We start from the raw sequence: 26,275 nt of genomic DNA, 5'->3' as shown, positions 1-26,275 counted from the left end.
TATTAACTAGGATATTCTATACATTTTGTTACAATTTCTCATTTGCTTTTGACTCTCCCTATCAAGGCAGAACTAGTAATGGAGAAAGAAGCATTGTTAAAAGAAGACACTCACAAGTAGAAAGAGCTGGATTTCTGTCCGCTGCCTTACAGCTAAACTTCAGTAGGATTTATGTTTAAGCTAGTGGATTCAATTCATTAGTGAACAAACTGCTCTCCTGAATTTGGTTTTGGCATCCTTAAGCTTTTAGGGCTCCCTTTTCTTCTCAGGCCAAGGTGGTGTCACGGAGATCTTGGGTGCCCTGGAGACACTTTTGAACAACTCCAGACTGCATTGCCCTTTTAACATTTGATGAGCAAATGCAATTAATTCTACCGCATTGTGTTAAGAAAACTTTTAATACTTACCAAATTGATACAGTGAAATGGAAAATCTAGAAAGTAACCCAATGTTAAGCCCAGTGTATAAACTTTTCCCTCAGCTCCACACAGATTATGGGCAGGAAAAGAAGCAGGTTGCTTTAAATCAAGTACACTTGAGTGTTTCTGTCCATGCATTACTGTCAAATATGACAGAGTCAAGAAGGCATTAGTGTTTTGCTGTACAAATTGTTACTAAATAAATGACACAGAGTAACCTTCGCCACCTCAGCTTTATTTTGGATGATTCTTGTAAAGATACTCTGGTTGCGGTTCTCATGGTCACACTCGACACACCCCACTACATAGAGATGTGACAAACATCTAATATATGCAAAAATGTTTAAAAAATGAAGATCAATAATTACAACACATCTACTGCCATTTTGATTGGCATAATATTGGCTAGTAAATATGAACTATGTTAGCTGAAGCAGAAAAAAAGAAAGAAAGGAAATGATCCTTCTTGTACATGTTCATACGGTCCCGCGTTAGTGTGTTTAATGCATCTTACAGCTTAGAGAAACATTTAAATACATTTATTCTCAAAGCTAAAAACCACACAAAATGCTTCACAAAGCATTTACAACACATGCACCCTCATTTTGCACCCACATAATAAGGTTTGCCTTCTTGGAGGTAGTTTGCAGTCAAAAGTGGTTAATACAAGAGGGATACACTATAATTTCTTACTATAAATTATAAAATAAATTCAAATATTACTCTGCAGAAAATATATTCTCATTTAAACAAAATGCATATGCTGCTCATATGTATGTCCTTTCAATTGGTCAAGAACTTCAAGTCAAAATCTTCAGGATGTTTTAGAGATAAGGATATTCTGTAGGCGCAGTTCAGGGTTAGAACGTCTCCAACAGTCATTCAGTCCTTGAATTGATCATTTCCAAAACTTCAAGTAAATTTGTTAGGAAAATCTGCACTTTTTGTTCCTTGTAAACCTCGCAGTCGGGACAAGGCTTCATCTTGTCCTGCAACTGAACACAGACACCACTCAACATAATAAGTAGGTTTCAGCAAAACCACTGCGGCATTATGTAGATTATTGACACCAAACTGGCACAGTCACAAAACAATGAGTATGTTTATTACCATTCAGAAACACTGTCATTGTTACCTGCACATACATATTTAGTGCTTATCAGGACCTAACTGTCTATATTCAGTGGAAAAATCTTTTGAATCTTTTGACTAATCAGATTCGGGCTCCATAAATCCCCACAGGTCGGTCTGTCCAGTGCTGCACATTCAGCGTGCATCCTCGCCTCGCTACGTGGGATAGCCTGCTCTGCACTGGGACTGCTGCTAGTCTGTGGACTCTCTGCTGTTCTTCATATTTTTGAGGATTCCTTTGTGTTTGTTCTGCCTAGTGGCCTGAGTGTTTAAGTTATTCTAACCATGGATAATAAAGCCTTTCGCTCTCAGCCTCTGCCTCCTGCTGCCTCTGTCCCCGCGTCACAGAATGCGCAGCCTGGAAATCTTGGCGGCCCAAGGTAGGACCATAGGAAAACAACAACAGGAGATCAATGAAATGAAGAATTTAATGCACTTGATGTCCAGTTGTTTGCAGAGCCTCTCTACCCAGGTAAATACCTCTTCCACACCCGACAAGGAGGAGAAAGTGCACGTTGCTCCACCTGAAGCCTACGGAGGAGATCCCGAGAAGTGTGAGAGCTTCTTGGTTCAGTGTGGACTGTACTTCACATCTTCTTCTTTTTTCGGCAATTCCCGTTTAGGGGTCACCACAGCGGATCAAACTCCTCCATGTCATCTGTGGTAGCTCAACGTGTTGAGCCACACCCTCCCAATTCGAAGCAAAGGGCAGGAGCTACAGGGGTTCAAATCCCACGTCCACCTTTTTTTCTGGGGCAGTCATGGCCTGGCGGTTAGGGAACTGGTCTTGTGACCGGAGGGTCGTGGGTTCGATTCCCAGACAGGCCATGACTGAGGTGCCCTTGAGCAAGGCACCTAACCCCAACTGCTCCCCGGGTGCCGGGCTAGGGCTGCCCACAGCTCTGGGCACGTGTGATCCACAGCCCCCTAGTAATCACTAGTGTGTGTGTGTGTGTTCTGACTGCACAGATGGGTTAAAAGCGGAGGACAAATTTTGATTGGGGTGTAAAAATCACAATTAACAAAATATGGCTCATTTCATTTCATTTTCATTTTCATTTCCATCTGGCCAACTCATTTCTGATCCTTTCTTTCCTCGTCACTCCAAATGAAATTCTCAACATCTTCATCTCAGACACCTCCACCTCCCTCACCTGTCTCTTTGTCAGTGCCACTGTCTCCAGTCCATACAACACAGCAGGTCTCACTACGGAATGAAAACCTGGCGTTCATCACAAGACATTTACATTGACAATATCAACACCCAGAACTTTCATTCTAGTTACCTTATACTTAGCCTGATTGTGTGATTTATTTGTATCTTGTGTATTCGTCTGTATAAATTGATTCTGTGTAATTTGTGTGTTAATGGGCCGCCCAATGGAGTATGGGTTCCCTTTTGAGTCTTGGTCCTCCCAAGGTTTCTTACTATTCCCCACCATCTAGGGAGTTTTTCCTTGCCACTGTCACCTTTGGCTTGCTCATTAGGGATTTGGACCCATAGTATTGTTAACCTTGTAAATCCTGTAAAGCGCTTTGTGACAACATGTGTTGTGAAAAGCGCTATACAAATATATTTGATTTGACTACTGACCTATAGATCTTTCCTTTCATTCTAGCCGACACCCTTCTATCACAGATCACCCCAGACACTTTATGCCATCCACACCACCCTGCCTGCACTCTCTTCTTGACCTCTCTTTCACTTCCTCCATTACTCTGTACCCTCGACCCTAAGTAGGTAAACTCGTCAACCTTCACCAAATCAACTCCTTGTAACTGGACCTGTCCACCATCTGCCCTCTCATTCACACATATGTCCTCTGTTTTACTCCTGCTCACTTTCATTCCCGCTCTCCAAAGCATACCTCCATTTTTCCAAGCTCACCTCCACCTGCTCCCTACTCTCACTACAGATCAGAATGTCATCAGCAAACATCATAGTCCAAGGGGACTCCTGCCTAACCTAGTCCGTTAGTCTGTCCATGACAATTGCGAACAGGAAGGGACTCAGGGCTGATCCCTGATGTAGTTCTACCCCAACTTTAAACCCATCTGTCATTCCTACCGCACATCTCACTGCTGTCACACAGTTCGCATACATATCCTGCACTACCCTCACATACTTTTCTGCTACTACTGACTTCCTCATACAATACCACAGCTCCTGTCTCGGTACTCTATCATAAGCTTTCTCTAAGTCAACAAACACACAATGTAACTCCTTCTGTCCTTCGCTATACTTCTCCATTAACACTCTCAAAGCAAACATAGCATCTGTGGTGCACTTAGCTGGCATGAAACCATACTGCTGCTCACAGATCTCTACCTCTCCACTAAGCCCAACTTCCACTACTCTTTCCCAGATTTTCAGGCTGTGACTGATTAACTTTATTCCGCTGTAATTACTACAGCTCTGAACGTCACCCTTATTCTTGAAAATCAGCAACATTATGCTTCGTCTCCACTCCTCAGGCATCTTCTGACCTTCCAAGATTCTGTTAAATAACCCAATCAAAAACCACTGCTGTCTCTCCCAAACATTTCCATGCCTCCACTGGAATATCATCAGGTCCAACTGCCTTACCACATCTCATTCTCCGAATTGCAGCCCTTACTTCCTCCTTGCTCACCTGGGGCACTTCCTGATTCACAACCTCTATCTCTTCTAACCTTCTCTCCCTTTCATTCTCTTGATTCATCAGTTCCTCAAAATACTCCTTCCACCTTACCAAGACACTCTCCTCACCAGACAACACATTTCCATCTTTATCCTTTATCATCATAACCTGCTGCACATCCTGCCCATCATGGTTTCTCTGTCTGGCCAATCTGTACAGATCCTTTTCCCCTTCCTTAGTGTCCAACTTCTCATACAGCTTGCTATATGCCTTCTCTTTAGCTTCTGCCACTGCTCTCTTTGCCTTGCGACACATCTCCTTGTACCTCTGTCTACTTTCTTCATCTCGCTGAAAATCCCAATTCTTTTTAGCCAACCGCTTTCCTCTCAAACTTTCCTGAACTTCCTGGTCTCCTGTACACACAGTATATCTATCTTCCTCCTCTCCATCGCATCAGTTAGCTCTCTCCCTTTACCTGTCATAGAGCCCACATTCAACGTACCAACTCTAACCTCCACCCTCCTGCTCTGCCTCCTCTCCTTCAGCTTCAGAACCCTCTTCCACCCCTCTCCTTCTCCTCCTTGTCCCAACAGTAGTGCAATTTCCACTAATGCCCTGTTGGACAACAGCACCAGTGGCGGTCGTTGTTAACCCGGGCCTCGACCGATCCGGTATGGAATTTCTGTTTTTGATCCATATCATTTGATTTGGTGCAGTTTTTACACCGGATGCCCTTCCTGACGCAACCCTCCCTATTTATCCGGGCTTGGGACCGGCATTAAAATACACTGGTGTGTGCACCCTAGTGGCTATACTTCACATATTACTCTAAATTGAGTGATCAAGCGAGGGTTGCATATGTGATTTCCCGCTTAACCAGCAAAGCGCTGGAGTGGGGGGGCGGCCTTGCTCAAGAGCGAGTCGCCGCTGTTGTCCGTCTATGGCACTTTTATTTCAGAGCTTTGGGAGGTTTTCCACCATCCGAGGCAGGTAAGTGCATGTGGACAAAGCTTATTGAGAATGCATCAGGGCATTTGCCCTGCTGCTGAGTATGCTCTGGACTTCAGGACCTTAGCAGCCAGTACCAGATGGAACGACATTGCTTTGGTGGATGTGTTCATGGCCATTGGATCTAATTTATGTGACTGTTACGTTTGCGACGGGCAGGCATGACGCAAGTGCAGAGTTTTTAGAGATTTTAATAAGAGGGGTTAACAAACACGATAAAGACACAGAAGACAGTGGGAGCTATGCTAACCTAGAGGACATGAACTAAACGGGTACGTTAAACAACCGGGAACACGAAGACATGAGAACACACAAACTATCAAACCGTAAACTTATGAGCAGCAATGAATACAAGTACACTAAACACTACAGACAGCGAGAACAAATCATATATGAAACACACACGACAGGGAACATACACACAGAACACAACTGCTAGACACTAGGAACTAGGGGTGACCTGCAATAGTCGCTGATTCGACTATAGTCGACTATACCCCCTAGTCGACTATGAACGTCATAGTCGAATGTACCATTCTAACTGCATGGCGGTGCCCAAGGTTGCTGCTAAGCATTAGTTGTTACATGAAATGTCTTGTTTTCGTTATATATAGCCTTTTGTGAAATAAAATCATCCTAATTTCTGTTAATAAATATTTTAAAATGATGTTTGCGCATTACCAATAGGCATCTACCTTAATACACATTAATAAATCACACCCTGCAGTTGCACAATCCAAACGAGCGGAGCTGAACACGCAACACAATACGCAGCATCTGCCGAGATTATAACGGCTACTAAAAAACTTCAAAAATATTTTGAAAAAGATAAAGATGAATCAAACTAAGTAAAGTGCAAGTTATGTCATCAACGTCTTTCATTTCGCACGACAACAACCAACATTGCATAGCCTACCATTTATAACGCGTAAGGCGAAAAAAAAACTTTTTGTTGTTTCGGTCGTGTCGTCTCGTCGCGGTGCGTCTCGGCAAGTAGGCCTATAAACATTTTTTGATGTTGTTTGCTTTTAAACCCCGTTACATGAACCTTTCCTTATATTATACTATATATAAATATAAGTATAAATATATATAAATAAGTATAAATATATATAAATAAATTCCTTATACTATATATAAAATATATATATTTTTTTATATTTTCAGGCAGGCATATTTTATTTAAAATATTTTTTGACATTTTGCACAGTGCCTGTCTGACAGTTCGATATGCGCAATGTGCACTGACGGTTAATGTTCTCTAACGTTTCATAAAAAAAAATAAACAAGTAAATAAATAAAAGCTGAATAAAGCCAACCTAGCGTGTTTATTCATTTATTCATATATAGGTCAGGGGGAGTGCAATGGGTGAAAGCACTTTGTTAACTGGTTGTCACTAGTCTATTTTATTTGGGTCATTTAGCTGTCTCTGCGTTCAACTGATACATCAGTTTCTCCTGCTAAACCTAAGGAAGCTCCATATTAGGACATATGCTCCATACTGCAGTCGCCCTGCAGATGTTTGGAACATGCTGTGCTAAAGACAACCTGCCTGTTAGAACTGCTGAATTGTGTTTAGGATTTTATATAAGCAGGGGGACTGTCCCCTTGCTTTCAGAGTTATCATGCTTAGATGAGACTCTCATGCTTGTGTCTGTCTTGTGTATGTCTTTTGTCCTTTATATATATATATATATATATATATATATATATATATATATATATATATATATATATATATATATATATATATACTGTATATATATATACTGTATATACATATACAGTATGTATATGCATATACACACACAATATAAGCCTATAACTGTATAGTAAATTTACTCACACACACATACACACACACACACACACACACATATATAGAGGATATATGCACTGCAGATGGCGACTGTCATTGTGATACACTGATACTCACATGTAGTCTGAGCTGCGAGAGCATCCTGGGTAAATTATTAAAATTTGCAATAAGAGTCTCTGAAATAAGGACAGCTGCTTCTTTCTGAAAGCATTTCAGCATGGAACTGGAACAGTTCTGCTGAGGGAAAGGAGAAAACATTTTGAGGACTCAAAGACAAGAACACAACAACACACCAGAACCCTCAGAGCTCAAGCTAAACATTTAGTGGTCTGTGTTGACCACTCTGAAGCAAGTGTACAACTGTTATATGCTATGATCTACAAAGTAAACACTTAATTTATTCATGCTATGTTAAACATTAACTATTCATATGCATGTCATTACCTAGCCTTATTAATACAAAATGTACCTGTCTAATACAGTCATGATATAACTTTTCACATTACATGGTGATTACTAGTGATGTGTCGGTCGCGAACGAACCGGTTCAGTTCAAAGAGCCGGCTCTTTTAAGTCCCAGATTTGTATATAAACAAAAATAATGTTTCTGTTTTGCACGTCATTTCTGATATTCATATCATTGTCACGTTGAGGACCCCGGCCCCTCCCTTTTGGGCGTGTGTTTACGTCGTCTACGTCTCCTAGTCTGTGGATCTCCGTGGGTGCGGTTGTGTCTTGTGCTGATTCGTCTCACCTGTGGCTCGTCTCGTCATCACGTGGGGCTTATGTTAATGTGCATTCGCGCAGTGTCCTGTGCTTGTCGTTGTCTGAGTCTGCACGTTTCCGTGTGCGTTTATGTTTTCCCGTGCGCTTTACGCGCTATATGTGAAAATTATTAAAGGTGACGTCTGCTGCCACATAGGACTCGTGTCTCGTCCTTCACGCCGCACCCAACGTCACAATCATATACTGAGATACTTTGTGAACGGTTTTTACCATTGTAAAGGAACAGTTTACCTAGCTTTTGGGTAAAACGTAACAAGCAATCCTAATTCAGAGGATTGGTAGCAGGCATCTGTAATCGGGATAGAACTAAAACAGCCTATATTTGCTTGAACCCGAGATCGCCGCTTGCGGCTATATTCTGTAATTTATCACTGAAATTTATCACTTTAATAAAATTTCTGTTTGTCTAAACAGAAACAACCAGTAAGTGTGTGGAATACTATCGCATTGGTGCCAAGTCAATTTTTTTTGTAGCCAAGACTGCCTTAAGAAATCAACTCATGTCAGCACAGTTCATGTCATTCACAGTCTCCTTGAATTTAATAAGATGAGCAGGGTCATTGATCAGATCATTGAGGTTGTTTTGTTTCTCTCCTCGGCTGTATCTGTTTCTCTTTTCTCCTCTGAACCAGACCTCAAATGATTTCTTACTGTGCTTTCATGTCAAACGAGGTGCCAATGTTTTGTCTCGATCACCAACGGGCATGCTGGAGATGCACCAACAGGCATGTCATTTTGTCTACATTTTAGGCCTATGGAATTAAGAACCTACACTTAGTACCTGGAGATAAGAAAAAAAAAAGATGTAACAGTGTTATGTGTGAGCGAACAATAGATGGCATGTGTACAAAAGGCCCTACAGGAGCGTAACCATTTAACTGGCTGGACGTGACGTCATCACTCTGGCAGTTGACGAGTTCGTTTCAGTTGGTCTTTGTGGGGAGCCCGTTGTGCGATGTTCGTCGAGGGATTTTGATTGTATATAGTGCATCGTTCGTGCGTACATGACTTAATGTAAGTTTATTGTTGTTCTGGATGGCGGAGGATGTAATGTAGTAGTAGTTGTAATGTAATATGATCACGTTTGCGTTCGTGTGATCACGGCGCTTTGAGTTCACCGCACGGGTTTAGCTAACTTGTTAGCGGTTAGCACGTGATTATTAAGTTAGTTCAGTTACGATGACTTGTTTCTTTACAGTGTGTGTTATGTCCGACCCTTACGTTTGTATGTTTGTTACCTTATAACTATTTACATAGCATACTATTTCGCTGTTATGAGTAGTTACATATTTCGTTGTACAGCGTTATTAAGTCATTAAGACAATTGCATATATTCGCCACCAGAGGGTGCAAAGGCACCAGTTGTACTGTTTATTCTATTTGTGCTTGTTATCTGTAAATGGAGATTATACATCTCATATCTGTATTTGTATTTTCAGAACCACACACACAACTACACATTTGCACTATACACAGCCATCCTGTAACACACACCTCACATTCATATCCCTGCCTTGAACTGAAGAATAAAGAGTTGAATGCATTTTGGCCTCAAGTGGTGTTCTGGCCGACACACCGGGGTTGAATATAGCAAAAGAGGGTAGACCAGTGACCAGCTCTAACTCTCAAGTTTAGTCTTCACTACATTTAATGGTCCTTCGAGCCGGATAGAGCTGTGTTTACCCCCTGAAGATGGATGCAGTACAACAACACGAGGCAGAGGATGTACGTCCCAAGCGGCGTCTACGGCTCCCAACTCGCTATGAAGATTATGAGGTAGCATTAGCCGGTTATCATCCTCACAGACATGGACACGATGACGGGCGGAATCCGTATCAGGAGGGAAGGGCCAAGATGACCACCCTCAACTACACTCACGGTTCACCACGCCACCAGCCCGTGGGATATGATGAGGATTGGACAGAGGCAGATGCATGCTATCCTGGCACCAGTCTGACGCTTGAAGCAGAAGACCAGAGGGCATCTCAGCTACGCTCAGATCAAGTATACAGGGGAGCGACACGAGATTACTCTACTCCACATCCATACTCTCTCTCTCGGCAGCCTGAAGAGGATATCAGAGTAGAGCTGGAGGAGATTCAGCATGAACGGCTCTTACTCCGACAATCACAGCAGCGCATTTCATCTGACCTAGCTGAACTTCGCTCCATCAGAGCAGATATGAAGGAGCTTGTAGATACAGCTCGTCACTTCCAGTCTGACCAAAGTCCTCTTCATAGCACACAACTGAAACAAGACGCCTGTGTTAGTAGACAGGACCCAACCCCAGCACAGATGTGGCCATCCTGCAAGAGCGAACCAGATATCGAGGAGGATGACTGGCCTGCGCCGCCTTCCTGGCCAGACAATTCAGAAGAAGTGCAACCATCTAGCGACCAACCGCTAACGGACCGCCTCGACCAGATGATTAGAGAGCTTCAGGCCCTCAAGATGGAGGCTCAGGCAACTGACAAGAGTATACATCTTAAGGCGAAGACATCTCCTCAAGCTCCAGTTCGCAACGCAAACGCTGATGGAGGACGCCATTCACGTGGAACTACTCACTCGCCTCAGGTAGTAAGCACCAGGACCACAGCACCCCCTCCTAGTTCCTGGACTCTACCGATGAGGTCGCAACGTCTTGAACGACAGTCGACAGTTCCACAGCCTGCAGCTCCCGCCCGATCGCGGCCACCTCTTCACACGCAGTCCCTCCATCACAGCTCCTCCGTGGCGGAGACATCTTACAGAGGGCCTCGTCCCACCATACCCAACTTCACAAACCGAGACCCTAGTGAGTTTGCTCGACTGAAGATCGCATTGGAGAACCTCTTGCCCGCTGATGGGACTGAGCTATTCAAATATCAGGTACTGGTAGATCACCTGAAACTGGAGGAGGCTACGCTTATTGCAGACGCCTACTTGCACTCCCCAACGCCCTACACAGACACTATGGCAGCGTTGAGTGACAAGTTCGGCCAGCCCCATCAGGTAGCACTGAAGCGAATCGCTACAGTAATGGACTCCCCAGACGTGAGACGTGGGGACACCGCTGCCTTTGAGAAGTTTGCGCTTCAGATCCAGTCACTGGTGGGCATGCTCCGAACACTAGGCCCAGAAGGAGAAGTGGAGTTACAGTGTGGCTCACATGTGGCCCGACTGCTTAGTAAGCTACCAACCGAGCAGAGGGCAGAGTTTCGCCGCCGCATGTTCTACCACTCTGGGACCAGCTACACCCTGCTTGACCTTGCAGCATGGCTGAATTATGAGGCCTGGTGCCAAGATTTTGATGGCCAGCTACCTGCAAAGGGGACCAGGGAAGGACAGAGGCCTAGATTAGAGCCGCGTCAGGGAAGGAGATCAGCCACAGTTCTGCATGGCGCTGGCGAAGCAACGAAGAAGGAGAGCACTCCACCCAAGCAGGCTTTCTCGCAAGGGAAGAGCCAGCCCTATTGCCCCTTCTGTGACAGTTCAGAGCATTACCTCAGTCAGTGTACAGCGATATCTAAGCTTACCAAAACGCAAGTAGCGGACTGGATAAGGACCAGCCGGAGATGCTGGAGATGTGCACGACGGCATCAGGCAGCGCAGTGTAACCTAAAGAAGGCTTGCGGTCTGTGTCAGGGAAAACACCTACAGGTGCTTCATGAGGTCAACGCCAGGTCATTGAAGGGACCAGCCAAGCTTGCCGCAATGGAGAAACCTAGCGAGAGTTCAACCACTGAGGTACTCTACCTCGATAGACCCACAGCAGGCAGTAGAGTCCTGCTAAAGGTTGTCCGCATTCTCATTCATCACGGCAACCAGACACTTGATACTTTCGCTGTCTTAGATGATGGCTCGGAGAGAACAATGCTGCTGCCTGCTGCGACAGACAGGCTTAGTCTGCAAGGCGCCCCAGAAGATCTATCACTGCGTACCATACGACAGGATGTGCAAACTCTCCATGGTGCATCAGTGTCTTTCTCGATCTCCTCTCCTGCCAACCCGAAACGGAAGTATCGCATCACAGGAGCATTCACTGCAGCTCGCATCGACCTAGCAGATCATACCTACCCCATGGAGCAACTTCAGCGAAAATACAAGCATTTGGTTGGTCTGCCAATACAGCCCTTCAAGACTGTCAGACCCCTTCTACTCATCGGGAGTGACCACCCACATCTCATTACTCCCATGGAGCCGGTCCGGTTGGGGCCTCCGGGAGGCCCTGCCGCAGTTCGTACGAGGTTGGGCTGGGTGTTACAGGGGCCTGCTAGTATGGTACACCAGACGGCTTGCCCACACCAGTGCTTGGTGACATCGGTACCAACTCAGGTGAATGAGCTGATGGGCTATGTGGAGAAATTATGGCAAGTTGATACGGTGCCATTCAGAAGTGATAAGCTGGTCACCCGCTCCAGACAGGATCATGAGGCTGTAAGCCTCCTTGAGATGCGAACCTCACGTGTGGATGTGGATGGTGTCCTCCGTTATGCCACACCGCTGCTCCGTCATACAAACATGCCCTGCCTTCAGGCCACTAAAGACGCCGTCATGCCATGCCTGAGGAGGGTTGAACGGAGATTGTCTAGAGATCCTGAGTGGGCCAGTGCCTACAAGGCAGAGATGGGAAAACTGATTCAAGCAGGATCAGTGAAGAAGCTCGAGACTCAACAGCTGTCTGAGGAAGGGGAAGCCTGGTATGTTCCCCATCACATGGTCAGTCATAACGGCAAGAACCGATTAGTGTTCAACTGTTCTTATCAGTATCAAGGGCAAAGCCTGAATGAACACTACTTCCTGGACCAACATTAGGAGCATCTTTGCTAGGGGTCCTTCTGAGGTTCCGCGAGCATGCCACAGCCATCTCAGGTGATATCAAAGGTATGTTTCACCAAGTCCGCCTACTCCCTGAGGATCGCGCCTTGCTACGCTTCATATGGCGTGACTTAGCCCAGAATGAGCCTGTAGCAGTATATGAGTGGCAAGTACTGCCCTTTGGCACAACGTGCAGCCCTTGCTGCGCCACATTTGCCCTGCAGCGACATGTTACAGATAACAGCCAGCCCGGGGACGAGGTAAGATCCTCAGTCAAGAGATGCTTCTATGTCGATAATTGTCTGCAGAGCTTCCCGACCGTGACTGAGGCTAGACATCTCATTGATCAGTTGAGACCGTTACTGTTGTCAGCTGGATTTGACTTGCGCCAGTGGGCCAGCAATGAGCCCGGGGCTATTAGTCACCTGCCTGAAGAGGCCCGATCAAACAGTGCTGAACTCTGGCTCAGTCTCGAGAAGGTTGACAGTCCCGAGTCCACCCTGGGTCTTAGTTGGAACTTTCAGGAAGATCTCCTTGGTTACAAGCACCGTCCGGTTCATTATGGCGTCCCGACTATGCGTAATATCTACAAGGTGCTCGCCAGTCAGTACGATCCTTTGGGGTTCATCTTACCCTACACCACCCGAGCCAAGATGTTAGTCCGGCACCTGTGGGACAAGCACAGAGGCTGGGATGACCCGAATTTACCCCCTGACCTCCTTCAGCAGTGGAGGGACTGGGAGGAAGAGTTGCAGTTTTTACCTCTGGTTGTCTTGCCACGGCCGTACTTACCTAAGGATGCAGATCTATCTGATGTCCAGCGAGAAGTGCATGTGTTCTGTGACGCTTCAGAACAAGCCTATGGCTCAGTAGCCTACCTACGGACTGTTGACGGTCAAGGCCAGACCTATCTGTCATTCTTGTTGGGCCGGTCAAGAGTTGCACCCAAACGACTGCTTTCTATACCCAGACTAGAACTTTGTGCCGCACTTACAGGTGCACAACTCTCTCAGATTGTGCAAAGGGAGCTTACCCTGAACATAGACAGAACAGTCCTGTGGTCAGATTCCACCACATTATTGACATGGCTCAAGTCTGAATCTTGCCGTTTCAAGGTCTTTGTGGGCACTCGAGTTGCCGAGATCCAAGACCTGACAGATCCTCATGCCTGGCGGTATGTAGATTCAGCCAGGAATCCCGCCGACGACATCACAAGGGGAAGGACGCTGCAGCAGCTTGCAGAGGCCAATAGGTGGAGTCAAGGGCCATCCTTCCTTCTACAGAGTCCAGATCAATGGCCAGAGCAGCATACTACCGCGCTGGGAGATGACCTCACGGAGGTCCGTCGATCTACAACCTGCGGCACTGCCTCTGCCGTGTTGAACTCTTCAGATGCAGACCACAGCGAGTTCCATACCTGGGGGGAGCTCCTAGAGAGCACTGCACGAGAGTTATGTGGAACGGGCGATAAGAGCAGTCAACCTACGGCCGAACATTACCGCGACGCGGAGCAAGTTATCCTGAGCAGAGCCCAGCTGAGCAGCTTCCCAGAGGAATTCCACCGTCTGAGAGATGGTAAACCTATTCCCAAAAGCAGCCGACTGATAGCTTTATCTCCCGAGTTTGATGGAAGCGTAGAGCTTATCCGCGTGGGGGGGAGACTTCGCAGATCGGAGCATCTAGAGTTTAATACCCTACATCCAATCATCCTAGAGCCAGCACATCCAACAACCAAGCTGCTGATCCAGGATTTTGACCGACGTCTGCGACACCCAATGTCCTCCTGATGGGGCGGCCAGATGGATCTCTCCCGCAGGTGGTTTACCCTAAGGATGAGCTCCTGAGCCGCCGCCATTGGAGGCACTCCCAGGTACTAGCAGACCACTTTTGGTCGAGCTTCATCCGCTCATACTTACCTGGTCTTCAGTCACGCCAGAAGTGGCGTTCTACACTAGCGGATCTAACAGAGGACTCTGTAGTCATGATTGTCGACCCCCAGCTCCCCAGAGCTCTGTGGCCAATTGGACGGGTCATCAAGGTCCACCCTAGTCCAGATGGACGAATTAGATCGGCTGATGTGCAGGTAAAGGATAGAGTATACACACGACCTGTCGCCAGGCTGGTCCTCCTTCCAGCTCTCCCGTCTGATGAAGATGAGAAGAGTCCCGCAGCTCCAACCAGTGTGCAGCCATAGAGCCCTTTTGTTTTTTAAGCAAATGTATTCTATACATTTGGGGGCGGCTGTACAAAAGGCCCTACAGGAGCGTAACCATTTAACTGGCTGGACGTGACGTCATCACTCTGGCAGTTGACGAGTTCGTTTCAGTTGGTCTTTGTGGGGAGCCCGTTGTGCGATGTTCGTCGAGGGATTTTGATTGTATATAGTGCATCGTTCGTGCGTACATGACTTAATGTAAGTTTATTGTTGTTCTGGATGGCGGAGGATGTAATGTAGTAGTAGTTGTAATGTAATATGATCACGTTTGCGTTCGTGTGATCACGGCGCTTTGAGTTCACCGCACGGGTTTAGCTAACTTGTTAGCGGTTAGCACGTGATTATTAAGTTAGTTCAGTTACGATGACTTGTTTCTTTACAGTGTGTGTTATGTCCGACCCTTACGTTTGTATGTTTGTTACCTTATAACTATTTACATAGCATACTATTTCGCTGTTATGAGTAGTTACATATTTCGTTGTACAGCGTTAAGTCATTAAGACAATTGCATATATTCGCCACCAGAGGGTGCAAAGGCACCAGTTGTACTGTTTATTCTATTTGTGCTTGTTATCTGTAAATGGAGATTATACATCTCATATCTGTATTTGTATTTTCAGAACCACACACACAACTACACATTTGCACTATACACAGCCATCCTGTAACACACACCTCACATTCATATCCCTGCCTTGAACTGAAGAATAAAGAGTTGAATGCATTTTGGCCTCAAGTGGTGTTCTGGCCGACACACCGGGGTTGAATATAGCAAAAGAGGGTAGACCAGTGACCAGCTCTAACTCTCAAGTTTAGTCTTCACTACAGCATGTGTAGTATTTTTAGTGTAAAATTAGTGTAAAATTTCATAAATTTCATAAAGTGGGAAAACTAGGCAATAAGTGAGCCTGTAAATGTTGACTGAGACAGAGTTCTGAACTTGTTCTGAATAAATTCTAATATGTCATTTAAGATTATAAAGATTAAATGTAAATTTATTTAGAAATGTAAAACCATTCTCTACCTCAAGGATAGATCTGATAAGATATGGATAGAACAAGGTTTTAATGAATTAATTTATTCCTCTTATGTCATCTTGATATGAGAGGGGCAAAAAACTGTTAAATAAAAGTTCTAATGTGTCAAACCAATTATTCTCTCTATCAGACATTCATTCCAGCACGTCTTTCTGAATATTAATACAGTATTAATACTTAATACAGGTCTATTTCATTTATATTTGCACAATTGACTAGAAATTATACACAAGAAACTACACATATTAATTTAAACACATTCACATCGTAGTACTATGTTTGAAGTAATAGATAATACATCTAATTTACATACCTTATAATCATTTGGAGTTGGTGTGTATAGCTTGCTATCATATAATTCCTGTTGTGATAAAAGAAAACAGTAGTATCATAAAAAAAATTATAATTGTACATTATTATTGTTAATATGTCATTTATCAGTTATAAACCTTTCTGTGCTTTTTTCAATTATACTGTGAAATGCAATTTAAAACTTTGACTTTAACAGAAAACAAGATGTCTTGACGTTGAGGGTGAGAGGTTGTTTGTCTGTCAGGGTTGTTGTGGTTGATGGCTGTTAGTCAGTGGTGGATGAAGTACACAAAGCACATACCCAAGCTAAAACATTACTCCAGTACAAGTACAAGACCCCCCCCCCTTTAGTCCTCTACGTGAGTATAAGTACAAACGTATTGGCCTTCAAAAGTACTTAAGTACTGAAAGTAAAAGTAAAGGCTCTAATATTGAGCATGATGCTCTACGTGTCAAAATAGAATTTGCTTTCTAATATAAAATGCTATGTTCAAATGTTTATTATTTCACAATATCAATGCATTTAGGCAGCTGGAAGCTCCACATTCTATGAACTACGATAAAACAAATAACTTGCTAGCCTAGCATAGCTAGTTACATGTCAAGTGCGTTGCTAAGAACGTTTTCTTTCGTGTACTAGGAATAGCCTACTTAGCTAGCTAGTTAACCAACCATGTATACAACGCTAATTTCAGACTTATTTTAAGATATACAAAGAAACTGCAAGATATGTTGTTAGATGGTGCACATGCTTTGCGCTTGTTTTTTGTTACTTTTTTAATGAACACACGTGTCTGAAGGAACAACAGATTTTGCATAATATAGTGGAGTAAAAAGTTAAAAAATTGAAATACTTGAGTAAACTAAAGAAACACAAAAAAATTACAGTACAGTAACAAATTACATTTACTTTGTTACTGTCCACCACTGCTGTTAGGTTGATGGGGTAGTTGTTGAGGGATTTTTTGGCTGATAGTGTAAGGAAAAAGAAATTTAAAGGTGAATAACTTAATGTTTTTCAGAGAGACTGTGGGAAAGCAGGAGTAAGGAGGCCTCAGTGGCGTTGAGGAGAACAGATGGGGCCTATTCAGTGCAGGATGTGTAGCAAGCAGTTTTTAGATAACCAGGCAGACAGGCTGGGAGAGAGGGGCAGGTGGGTTTTCATGGAGAGCAGCCAGGATTGGGGAGTTATCGAAACTTAGAGAAGAATCGAAACTTAGAGACAAGGAGTATGAAAGGGAGGACATCGCCCAGCACGAGAGGATTTTCGCTTGGACACTGCTGAGATCCACTTGGGTTAGGTAGATTCTTAGGCAACTAGCACCAGTGCACTGAAGAGTTTGTACCACGTATACTTTGATTATATTGTATTCAATTATATTCCATATAAATGAATCTAAAAGAACTTTTGGTGCCAAAACTTTGCTTGGGCCACTCAGTCAAAACCAGTCGGTTCATCGGGGCGATGTTGGGGCCCGTCTGGGTCCGGAGAAGAAAATCCCAACAATAGGTATAATTTTGGTTGAGAGATATTTAGCTGTGGGGTACATGACTGATAGAAGTAGATGTCACTGACATTCTCTTGGCTGTTCAAGGGTATTTTGGTTGAGGGGTACTTGGCTGTAGGCTAGATGACGTTAGTGGATTATTTAATTGTCAGCATATTTGTGGTTGAAGGATATTGGACTGATTGGAAGGGGGGGGGTTATGGCTTTTGAAAGGCATTTGGACATGGAGGGGTGTTGTGGTTGAGAGCAAATAGATTGTGGGGTAGTTCAGTCTAAAGGTTTGAAGTGGAAGTTGTGGTACAAGGATAATTGGCTAATGGAGCAGTTGTCACTGAGGGTTAATTGGCTGTGGTGTCTCATTAAAGTCATTAGATGGACTATCTGGAGGGTTTTCCAACAGCTTGTTATTGGTTTTTGGTCTCTTGAGTTTCTTTTTTCTTCTTGGTTTGTGTTCCCTTAGCCTATTCCCATGAGCCTCTGATGGAGTAGACTTCTAACAGTGTTGACAAATTATGCATTATATAAAAAAATAGACTTTATGCATTTGCCATGTTATTTGTTTCTGATTTCAGAACTTACTTCATAAGAATAAAGTTATCTAAAAATTTTCCTTTTGGAAATCAAACATGACATGTCATGGTTGTGACACATGAGATATTAAGATTTAACATATTCAAAACTATAAAACATACCAGGGTCTGTCTGACACTGATGCATTCTGTAGAAGTGAAATGAGGCAAAGAGGATTTCTGAGTGGCATCTGCCCTTGATATTTTCTAACTCTATTATATATTACTGAATGACTTATAGTGTTGACAAAAACTGGGGACAAAACTTTGAAACATTAATAAAACCACATATGTATCACAGATAAACAAGCTTGCTCATGTGATTTTAAAACATTTTTAGTAAAAAAAAAAGTATCAAATACAATTGATTACTTACTGTTTGGATACAATGTGTTAGTCTGGTTTCAGAGTTCTCCACAGCACTGAAACAGCACTAGTTAAGGTAGTAAATGACCTGAGATTGTATAAGGATGCCGGCAAACTCTCAGTCCTTTTCCTGCTAGATTTAAGCACCGCTTTTGACACCATTGATCATGAAATACTTCTTGATCAACTACAGAGCTGGGTAGGCCTTAGTGGCTTAGTCTTAGACTGGTTTAGGTCTTATCTAACTGGGCATGATTACTATGTTGCATTAGGTACCTCTTTCCTCCACACATCAAAAAATAACTTGTGGCGTCCCCCAAGGATCAATTTTTGGGCCGTTACTGTTCAACCTATATATGCTTCCGTTACCACATATCATTAACAAACATGGTATTAGTTATCATCAATATGCAGGTGACACTCAACTTTACATTTCTCTAGAATCTAAAGCCCTAAAATCAATTTGCTCACTGTTTGACTGCATAGATGATATACAGACATGGATGTCTGACAATTTTCTGCAATTAAATAAAGAGAAGACAGAGGTTCTTGTTCTTGGTAGTGTGATTCACAAAGGAATGATGTCCAGATGTATTTAAATCAAATGAATCAGAATGCCAAACAATATGTTAAGAACCTGGGCGTCACCTTTGATAATGAGCTCAGCTTCAAATCACACATCATGACTACATGCAAGACAGCTTATTTTCACCTTCAAAACATTGCTAACTGTTTAAATACTAATTGTAATTGAACCAGAAAATGTACTGGTTGATTCGTTAATCAACCTGTTGTGAATTTTGCCATTAACCTCCTTGTTAGAGCACAGGACGTTGAGCAAAAAGTACAGAAACAACTTGGACATGGTGATTCAAAGGTTTAGAGAATGTCATGTTAAGTTAATCTGTAAAGGGTAAGAGTGCATTTTAGGTTCATCCTGAAATTTCACTCAAAAATTCAAATATCCATAACTTTTTGTGAGTAGTGTAATTGGAGTTTCCAGACTCCTCCCTCAACCCCCTCTGCTGCTCCCCAGCTCCGTCCAAAAGTTCCAAAGAACGTCTAAACATCGATACAAAAATAGTTCACTGAGTCTACATACCCTAGCCATCTCAGTTCCCTGACCTAAACCCCATAGAGAACCTGTGTGATTCATTAAAGAGAAGAGTCTACCAGCATGGACCTCAGAATCTAAAGGAGATTCTGAGATCTATAGGAGACATTTTATATAGAAAAATGATTAGTTTCCTTACAATGTGTCCTCTGGTCTCATTAAGCATTATAGGACAATGATTTTTTTTCCTTGTAATGGGAAAGTCTGCACCAGACTTGAGGGGAAAAAAAATTTGACGATTAGATTTAGGTTTTTCCTTTCAATAATTATTCTTCAGATATGTTAAAATTTTGTTACAATTTTGAATTCATCAATTAAAATTATAAGCAATAAAGACCTTTTTACAGCCTGTTTTGATTTTTTTTAACAACATGTATTTTTTTTGAGGAAACTGGACCCTTGCATGCTTCATAACCCCTGGAGCTTTGGTGGTTACAACATGACAAGTCATCAGATCACTGCCGAAAAATTTTTTTTAGATTACCAATATCACATCGCCCATTTTGATGCTTATGGTTTTCAGTGTTGCTATAGTGTCGTAATACATTTTTGTTCAGGACCAGAATAACTTTATTGCTTGTCAAGCTTCGATGCTTGAAATCATGTTCAAACCTGAATATGGAATGAGATGGTGATGTTATCCACAATATTATGAGTGATTGTGACTGTGGAGAGGATAATCAAGCTTTAAAAAAGCAGCGAATAAAACAAACTAAACAAAGCAAATGATAACTGTCTTCGGAAGGACCAGTAACCCATCATTCTCTTAAGATGACAAGATAAACAGCCTGTTCAAATCAACAAGTGATCAACTAGCAACCCAGCAGTTTGAATTAATTAATTAATTAGTTGAATTAGTTGAATTAAGTTCTATGTATGTAGGCTATATATATATATAAATATGAAGCGGAGGATAGGTAAAGTTATGATTTGCAACAGATGGGCCACAGTCTGTAACTGCACACCTGTGAGACAGGTGTAGCGAATGGTCTCTTTATAGATAGATAGATAGATAGATAGATAGATATATAGATAGATAGATAGATATTTTATTGATCCCAGAGGGAAATTCCTGTAATGTAAAGCGTATATGTAAAGCGCTTCCTATAAAGTGGGTGCTGAGTATTCTATGAAAATGACCGTCATGGACTTAGAACATGCACTAGGTGTGTCAGCAGCTATATGGATCAAACTGATAAGTGAAAGCAGGCAGATAAGTGATCAAACAGACAACAAAGCTAGCAAGTTTCTCTTTCTGTTTAGAAAAAAATAATAAGAAAGCATCAACAAAAATTACGATGAATAAGTGCAGCGAGGTATGAAAACAAATTTTGACCCACCGCACACAAGTAACCCGGTGTGACGCATGACAAACATTTAAATTCATGAGGTAAAGAAACACATGTCGTGGTACCATTGTGGGGAGTTTCAATAACGACGCCACCATCTTCACAGCCTCGGTACTGCGTTCTGGAAAACACTTGGCCTGTCTCAGAAGAACGGCGACCAAATAAAGAAACAAGACGGTGGTCTCCATGTGGTGCGCTCCTCTTCTTGTGTCCTGAGTAAAAGCGTGTCAAGCCCAGCTCACTCCACTCACTGAGAAACGCAGGGTGAGGAGCACGGCAGCTTGCATTTTCTGACAACCTTTGGCTCACTCAATCATCCGCGGCAAAGTTACGGCGAAACATTTCACAAATGTGCCGATGTTCCTTGCTAGAAGATACGTGTCCTTAGAATTCCGCATCTGCCCTCCTATGGTTTATCTGGTGGGAAATTAAAAAAAGAGAAACGTCTACACAGTGTTGTGGTGTGCAGATGGTCACTGGTGTGTCCTGCCGTCCGAGCTAATCCATAAGAAATTTATTTTAGATCTGAGATTAAACCAGATTAAAAAAAAAATAGAGCATCAGTGTCATTAACCTACTCTTAGACACGCGGTTCCGAAATGAAAGCTCATGTAAGCCAATAATACAGGAGCCGAATTGGATAAATTAAAAAAAACGAGTAAAGGGGGTGGGACGTTTCACACGAGGGCACGGATTAAGAAATATATCTGCCTGACATTATCTGAACTAAAGCTCAAGTTCGCTTAGTTTGGGAAGGAATGTGGGACCCACCCCCCAACAAAGACAATTTCCTGACAATTTCCCCTTGTACCTTTCATTCTGTCGGCACTAGCTCAAACTTGTTTTAGTGCTGTAAACTTCAGACCATTCTATGTTCACTGCATTTTTTCACTGAGTTTTTTTTTTCAAATTATGTCAAATTTGCCTTTTTTCTTCTGTTTTTTGTGTTGTTCCAATACACACAAAGGAAATAAACATGTGTAGGCCTATAACAAAACATGTGTAATTGCAATAATTTTCTGGAAAAAAGACTCAGGGGTGCCAACACTTTCGGCCATGACTGTATAAAACACTAAAACAAGCATATGATCTGCGTCTATACTTTGATCAGTATAGAATCAAGATTAGAAATTACTTACGCTTTCGATTCAATACGCAACTTTTAAGTTCTACTCTGTAAATTCGCGAATTCCATCACTGTTAGAAATTTGCATACAACTGATATGAATTTAAATCCTACGTTCATTTGGTTAATCCATCTGCGTAAAACAAAGTGCGCATCAAACACGCGTTGTGAACACTCCCTTTGTGACTATGCAACCAAGTAACTATATACAGCAGGGGTACTCAACTGGCGGACCGCGGTCCGGATCCGGACCCGAACGCAGTCCTGTCCGGACCCAATCTCAAGATTAACTGGATACGGACCAAAACAAAACCGGAGCATTTATTTCAGGGCTATTGAAAAAACACTCCGTCACGAGTGTTACGTTCGCCTGCCTGGTTGACGCTTCGCGAGCGGCGCGAGGGTCCGCGCGGCGAAAATGACGTAATCGCTGTGGCTCCGCGTGTGCGCGAGTGCCTCGCGCGCTGTCGGTTCGCGAGGTCGTGCACCTCGAATTTTGTAACTTCGCGCGCGCCGCGCTTCAGCGCAATGAACAAAGTCACGTTTTCAGGGTTCATACACCTTTATAAGGTGGAATTCAAGCACTTGTACGTCACTTTCAAGGTCCATTTCAATATTTCCCAGCATGTTAAACATAATTAAGTTAAATATTTATACATATACTCAAAATAATTATCTTTTTATCACATTATTTAATGGTTGTTTATTTTAAAAACGCCCAATCTTCACGTCTTCACGTTCTCTCATGTTTCGTCCTGGAATTACAAGAGGCTCGTATTTGTTAACCTAATACAAGAGAACTATTCAGTCAGACAGATATTTGTTGTGAAACCAAGTAGTTACAATTTCAAGCATTTTAAAGTACTTTAACCTAAATTCCAGCACTTTTCAAACCTGAAACACATAGCTATTGTTTCGGAGAACACTGCAGTGACGCTCGCGAAAGTATAAACGCCTCCACCGTTCGCGCAGGGTCGCGCGAGGTGGGTGGAGTCACGTGCTACAGTCACTCGCGAAAGTACCAGGCTTTACGTTCGCCCCCTCCGCTCAACAACTTACGTTCGCCACCCCCGCCGCACCGGACCTCAGGTCACAGGTATCTGCCAAAATTGGACCGCGGACAAATTTAGTTGAGTACGCCTGATATACAGCTTCATACATAAACTTGGGCTTCTACCATATTTATTGATTTAGGATATTCTGGTTACTAACCAGTCTGTTTTAGAAAGGCTGAGGCAATCCTTTTTATTAAAAGTTGTAACGAACATAGATGTAATTGAAGGAGATGATTCAGACAATATTTTAATACATAAGCAAAGAATATTGTTCAATAAAATTAATTATTGCAGTTTAAGTCTTATGTGTATGTATTTGAAGACATGCAGGTAATATTAGCACTGCAGTCAACATTTACCATCAGGGTCAGCTAAGCAGTTCTTATCTTGATGATGCAGAGGTATAACTTTGATATGAACCTATTTTTTACCTTTTATTTCATCAATTATTAAGTCAATCCTACGGAGCCCGTAAGGTGACATCATGTAAAAAAAATAATAAGTCGTTCGCACATGTTAATAAGGCGTGGCCACGCGTTATCATATTTTTTACATGATGTCACCTTACGGGCTCCGTACAATCCCCTAACATTATAGCAACAGCTTTTCAGTTTTATTGCATTAGCTAGCTCCATTGGTTAATGGTAGTTATTGTTTTTCTGTTTGAAGATAGTACACAGATTTCTAGCAGATGCAAACTGCACGAATTTCTCCTCTGAGTAATGAAGAGAAAACCCGCAGATCTACGGTGCCACCTCGTCTGTACTGTACTGCGCCTATGGTTGTCCGACATGAAGAATTCCTGAAATGAGTGTAAATTGCACCTATGGTTAGAATAAAAATATCAACAGCACATGCGCAACAACACATTAATCCAGAGATGACATGAGCGTTTCAGAAAGGGGGGTGGGGTCCCCATGCTTCTTTTACCTGGGGGGTTATAGCATCTCCTCGCATCCCTCCCCAAATCGAGCCCTGAATATAGTTCTGGTTTCCAAAGTATGACTAAAGCTCCCTCCCGTTATGTTTTACATCGCTTTAATTCTAAACTAAGTTTTTATTACTTGGTTACTTTAACGGTATTATTGTGTACTGTCAGGCAGTACTGTGCTTACTCTAGCATGGCAACACGTTATATATTGATGGGAGCTCTCTCAAAAGAACATTTTGTTTACAAATCGATTAATCTCTCCATGTCAGTAAAGAACATTTATGCATTCATTTTAAGCTAAGACATATATACATGTAATCATATCCGTAAATCTCTTACCTCAGTAGCTCTTGATAAGAAACTGAAAAAAGGTCAGTACAGTTCTTTACAAAGCTACACAATCAACAATATCTAAAAACATTATATTTTTTTACAATCTAAAAAAAGTAAACCCAAATCTTTCATTCTGCTTTCATATACAGTTATGACAGGATCATGTAAAATCTTTGTTTTAGGACATCGATGCAGTTTAGTCTGGATCCGCAGCAGGAGACCTACAGCGCGGAGTAAGTGAAGTTGCGACATATTTGTAGAAGATCACGCCCACGCTTTACTGTAGCAGCTGTGCAACGTGTATGACATCCTTCTATAAAAATGAACCCACACACCGTTATTTAATATTCACAGTTAAGTAGACATGTCCTACAATATCACATCATTCCTTTCATATGTTGCAAGCGTGTTTTGACAGAAAAACACAGAAAAATGTCCAGTGACCTGAATTTACGTATTCGTGTCGGATCCGGGTTAGATCTGGTCCAGGGTCAGCTGCTGTCTGTATTTTGAAGAAACTCAGGCATTTGTAGGAAAAATCGCTGCGTTATCTGGTTATTATTAAACCAGGTTTAACACAAAACTTTGCAGTAGCTGTGGGTGTTCGTGAATGAAGTCTGGCTAGTACTGCAAGTTCACCAGCATTGGTTTGAGTCTCATCATTACTGCTATGGTACTTCAGCAATAATGATGACTCACAATCTATTGGTATATGGAGGGAGGGATCTGGATCTGGGAATGGTGTTCTACACACAGGAAGCACATTGGTAAACTTTGGAATTTGTCGGTGGATTATTTCCTTGAGGGTTTTCATCTAAGCCAGGTATCGACTACCATGACGTGGGCAGTCATGGCCTGGTGGTAGGGCACTGGTCTTGTGACCGGAGGGTCGTGGGTTCGATTCCCAGACCTGAGGCCATGACTGAGGTGCCCTTGAGCAAGGCACCTAACCCCAACTGCTCCCCGGGTGCCGGGCTAGGGCTGCCCACCGCTCTGGGCATGTGTGATCCACAGCCCCCTAGTAATCACTAGTGTGTGTGTTCTAACTGCACAGATGGGTTAAAAGCGGAGGACAAATTTTGATTGCGGTGTAAAAATCACAATTGACAAAATATGGCACATTTATCCTCATATCGTCAGTGCACACACAGAGGTGGGTGTGTTTGGTCTTCAACTTCTCTGCCTCATTAGTAAGTTAAATGTACATCTGACATGTACGTGTGAATGCATTGGGCAGAGGGGTCTTCCACTCAGATCATGGATGGAGCTGAAAAGCTCTGGTTTTTGGGAAACCTCCACTTAAATCTTTATCGGTTGGAATTTGAAGCCCTAAGACAAGTAAACGACGAGGTGAGATGCCCACCTGCACCAGCAGGAGACGCTGGCACGTACGTGTGGAGGTTGATTCAGGCATCTGTAGTCGTCTGGTCACTTTGTGCTTCTGTGTGGCAGTGTTGGTTGTTATGTCAAAGGACAGGAAAAAGCCAACGTCTAATTTTAGTTTCCCTCAGTACTGAATAATCCATATTGTAGAATAAGAAAATGATCTGTTAGATTGGAATTGTTACATGAAATTTTACTATAATTTTATTTTTAAATTTTACATACAAAATCCCTCACGTGACAAAGTTTTGTTTGTTTGTTTTATTTGGAAACAAATAACCAGGGGGCACATTATTATTATTAGCCTATACTACTACTATTTATAATTTGCAATTCTTTTTATTATTATTATTATTATGATAATGATTATTATTATTGGGGCTGTTCAGATCTGT

At 42.7% G+C, this 26,275-nt stretch overlaps 1 long non-coding RNA gene across 4 annotated transcripts; it reads right to left on the bottom strand.

Annotated features, from left to right (window-relative positions):
* Positions 1-633: 633 nt before the first annotated feature.
* LOC143477630 (uncharacterized) lies at positions 634-25,778 on the bottom strand. 4 transcript variants are annotated; one of them, XR_013121596.1, is made up of 5 exons: positions 24,504-25,778; positions 21,118-21,469; positions 16,148-16,195; positions 7,117-7,233; positions 634-1,414 (listed from the first exon to the last, which is right to left on the bottom strand). It is a non-coding gene; the product is annotated as an uncharacterized LOC143477630 (long non-coding RNA). The 4 variants fall into 4 exon arrangements; XR_013121597.1 differs by lacking the exon at positions 24,504-25,778 and adding an exon at positions 22,192-22,679; XR_013121595.1 differs by lacking the exon at positions 24,504-25,778 and having other exon boundaries at positions 634-2,757; positions 21,118-21,894.
* Positions 25,779-26,275: the final 497 nt, after the last annotated feature.

The sequence above is a fragment of the Brachyhypopomus gauderio genome, chromosome 16 (genome assembly GCF_052324685.1).
Source record: "Brachyhypopomus gauderio isolate BG-103 chromosome 16, BGAUD_0.2, whole genome shotgun sequence".
NCBI classification, from domain to species: domain Eukaryota; kingdom Metazoa; phylum Chordata; class Actinopteri; order Gymnotiformes; family Hypopomidae; genus Brachyhypopomus; species Brachyhypopomus gauderio.
This window is presented reverse-complemented; position numbering and strand designations above follow the sequence as displayed.